This window comes from Diorhabda carinulata, chromosome 8, assembly GCF_026250575.1.
Source record: "Diorhabda carinulata isolate Delta chromosome 8, icDioCari1.1, whole genome shotgun sequence".
Lineage (NCBI taxonomy): Eukaryota > Metazoa > Arthropoda > Insecta > Coleoptera > Chrysomelidae > Diorhabda > Diorhabda carinulata.
Window position 1 is genome coordinate 5,931,875 of NC_079467.1, and position 4,521 is coordinate 5,936,395.

Sequence of the window (4,521 nt, forward strand, 5' to 3'; positions counted from 1 at the left end):
TTGAATAACTTGTAGCAATAGATATTTCTCATTAACGGAAAAAAATCTATTGATAACGTGATAGTGATGTTCAAATTAAGGATATTTGTCAGAAGATTGTGACCCGAATTTCATAGAAAAGCTTCGTAAAAACATAATGATTGAATAACTTGTGATAATAGATATTTGTGATAAGATAAGCTTCGTAAAACTGAACACTAAACATTACTCTGAATAAAACTCTAATTGATTCGTTAATCCTAGACATTCGGCAATGGGCTGCGGCTTACTCAATACTAGCGGGATTTTTTCTCAAATCAAATAAAATTCATGCGAGCAGATCGTTATTGGAGAGCTCCAGTTCAGTGTCTTTAGAGTGTTCTGTTTGCGCATAATGAAGTAAACAGAACTACTAAAATGAAAGAGAAAACAAGATGACTAAAAGCAAATTTAGAATAGATTGGGACAGGTAAGTCAGAGGCGAATTTACAGATTTGCCGCCTGTAGGCTATACATCTTTTGCTGACCTCTTAAATTAGCTCAAAATCATATAAATCACATTTTTCATCAATAAAACATTATAATTTGAAAACAAAGATTTCGTGTAAGAACTTTGATTATTTTCATCTATAATGTTTAAAATACATTTTATCCAGCAAAGAAAACGAGTAACGTTAAGACATATTCGTTATTACACTCAGAAATAAATATTTTTTCCTTGATTATATGTTGATATTGCTTATAAATCTATTATTGCCCAGAATTGTGGAAATGATTAGAGTATATATTGTATGACCTAAAGAAATGTTTAAAAACATCTTTGAATTGTAATTCATCATATTTATCGCAGTCATAAGTACCCCCTAGGGTACTTATGGAAATAAAGTTATTATAAATGTTATTTTTATTCAATTCTATGTAATGTAGGCACAAGTTCATCAAAACATCTATCATGTAGTGGAACTCTACATCAACGTTTTAGAGGTTTAATTATTACACAAGGAGCATCTTCTTCTTGTCTGTTATGTATATTTCTTTCTAAAAAAAAATCGGAGCTGCAAATAGTTCCATAGATGACTAAGGGCACGTTAACGACCCATCGAACAAACACGGTTCATCGTTCACGTAAGAATTTTAGTCAAAACCATTGATTGAATGCAGTACCTGAATCTACGTCGAAACAAATTTGGTATCGGTTGACCATAACGATAAAATAGGAATCCCAACATCGTTATTCATTCGCAAGTAAAGGAATTATGCATAATATGATAATCACTAGAGAGTATTTATTGTAGGTGAATTAATAGTAATGACACTTAGTGATATTCTTTCTACCTGATTGAATGTTCTATATTGTAATCCTAGTCAAAATTCATTTAAATGAAAGTTGAGGATTAAAACATATCGGATTATGACCAAGTATTTGGGAAAAATGGATATCCTTTAAATTGATAACTATTTAATGATTAAATGATTATTTAACAATTTTTAAGAATTTTCTGAGTACTACTGCCTATAGATTATAATACGACTTTCCGCCCACTTTTGACACATTCTCAGATTGGTTTTCGTCAGTTAGTTCTTCGATTCCGGATAGATTACAATCTTCATCTTCCTGTTCTGATTCAGTGTCGCTATCCTCATCATTTAAATCAATAACCAGATCATCTACGATAATGTCTATTATGGGTTCATTCGTCATGAAATCGTCTTCAAATTTCTTCGTTCTTTTGCTAAGAGATTTCCACTGCTCTGGAGAAAATTATTTGAAAAAAATCGACGCAATGTTGCATAACATCGTTGAAATTAAAAGATACATTTTTATTTGCAATATAGTCTTTGAGTTCGGCCCAAACCGATTCGATTGGATTCAAATCCGAATGATATGGTGGTAGTTGCACAACGTTATGATTTGCTGCAAGAAAAAGCTGATCTATTTTATACCGCTTATATTTTGGCTTATAGTTCTCTATGAGGGAATATAATTCAGGTTTCAACATCGTTTTATTAAATGGAATATTTCTCTCTGATAACCATGATTGCACCTCGGCTTTTTTGCTTAATGTCGTTGGCATTTTATCGATTTTTTTATTATGATAAGGTGCATTATCGATAACCACAACGCTCTTTGGCGGCAAATTCGGAATCAACTGTTCTTATAATTATCAAAATTCATCTCATTATGATAATCACCTGTATTGCAATTCGACTTCCATCTTATAAAAGCATTAGGCACAAATCCATTTTCTCCACCTGCATGTATTACGATTAAACGTTGCCCTTTCCTGACGGGCTTTTTTAGACCATCCTCGGTATTATCACTACAGCCTTTTTAGTGCGTCTGTGAAGCAAGAATATAAGTTTCATCAATGTTAATAATAGGTCGACCCTCTTCTCTGTAGGTCTGCATTTTTTTAAGAATTCTATTCTCAGTAGTCGAATGGACTGGTTCTCCATTAATATTTTTCTGTTCGTTTTCACTTTCTTCCATCGAAATGAAAGTTTATGAATGTTTTTTCTCAAAGACTCTTTGCAACCCTATTAGTCTATATCTCGAAACATTGTTGACAATTTCTCTGCTTTGTCCACTCAGAACCTTGTTGTTTACTTTACTGTTCAAAGGCACTTTCAAAGTAACGAACACAGAATTATCACAACAGTTCATTAAATAATTCCTGCACTGACTGTACTAACCGATGTTGACTGCACGAGATCCTCGACATTAATGAGCTCTTGCCCCACTCCGTCGACAAGTCTACTGCGCATCCAATTCTCAGAGGCAAAGCTATGTTGGTCGATCTGTACTTAAATGAAATAAAATTAAAACATGTATTCACAAGAACTCCTATTAACGATATAAATTGTAATATAAGAAAAAACTCGTGACAGCAAAGCTACTCACCCATGAAAGTTTAAATACTTGTAGGATCCAGATTATTGCTCTGCTCCATCACGAGTTCTCTTCAGCAGCCTAAGGGCCATTTCACACCAAACGAATCCGAATCAATTAGAATCACTCCGAATCAAGTTGAATCTGATTGACCAAGATTCGGCTTCGAGCGCTCCGTTTAAATGTGAAGGGACTCTTTTTCCGCCTTCAGACCGGGCGAATCTGGTTCAATCAGGTTTGAATCGAGGTCGCACTCGATTCAATCTGTCAGATTCCTCGTCCGGTCAGTCTTGAATCAACAACCATACGAGATGGACGTGGAGTTATTGATTTTAAAAGTTAAAGAAAATAGTGCGATTTATGACGCCAGTGATAAAAATCACAGCAACAGAAATCTCATATCTTCTGTGTGGAGGAAAATTGGCGAAGAATTAAACATTCCAGGTAAGAATTATTCACGTTGATTCAGCTGGTGTGAAAGAGTGGAGATGACGAATCAGAAAGTGAAAGAGGCATAAATCTTGCACCACTTCTTGGGAGCGATGCTTTTAACGACATAGTATTCAGATATCAATAAGCAGCAGCTGCAAATCAATCGTGGTTGAAGAATTGCAGTAGAAAGAGTACGAGTTGACATCTCGCAGAGTGCAGCATACTTTTACCACGTCATTCGGAAGGCTTTTTTATTAATCTGAACCGAAGAGCAATTATTGTGGGTAGAAATTGTAGATGGAGAAATATTATCAACGTCAAAAAAGAGAAAACCAATAGGGAGAGATTTTGATCAGATGTATACATAAACACTTTTTTTGAGGAGAAAGACGGTGACTATTATTTGGAAGGGATAAGGAGAAAAATAAAAAATGTATTTGGAAAATAATGTCTTGTTTTTTGTTAGGTTGGAAACTTTCCAAACAATTCTCGTAAATAATCCTTTATTCTCTATAGCCGGGAAGACGACCGTTTCGCTGAGTAGTTTGACCCTTATGTTCAGAACTATACGGACCTCAAGTCCTACGTTTTAATATTTGAAAAGCCTTCTTGAGTATTTTATAGCTTCAGTGACAATAAATCTAAAACTCATCAAGCAATGACGAATGTACATTCAAAAGGTGTCTAGCTCCTTTTACGAATGTTTAGATTACGTTTCGTTTCATAAGAAAGTTAATCTTTTTACCAAATCCTAATAAGCAGACTCGTACTTCTCTGGTTCTGTTATTGATCTATGTAACATGACTTTAAAAATGATAACTATGAATTTGTTCCTGTCAGAACATTAGTCTTATATCCTCTTACTCAGTCTAAATGGACTTTACGCGATCGTTTTCTTTATCCTATATCATAATGCATACCTATTTATACCGGATTTTTCAAATACCTTTCGACTCATAATGCTCACTGGGTTTACCTAAGGCTCATTTCGCACCAAGCCAGTCTAGTCCAGTCAAGTCGGACGCTTTTGAATTGTAAATCTTAACTTACCATTAAAACAAAGAGAATGTGTAAATCTGGTTTCATACTAAGCGCGTCCCGTCAAGTCCCAACGCGTCAAGACTTGCCAAGACTTATTGCGACTCAGCCGGTCGAAAATTTTAAGAATCATTCAGTCGTGACAGTTGCACGGAGAAAATGGATATAGAAGCACTAACTGC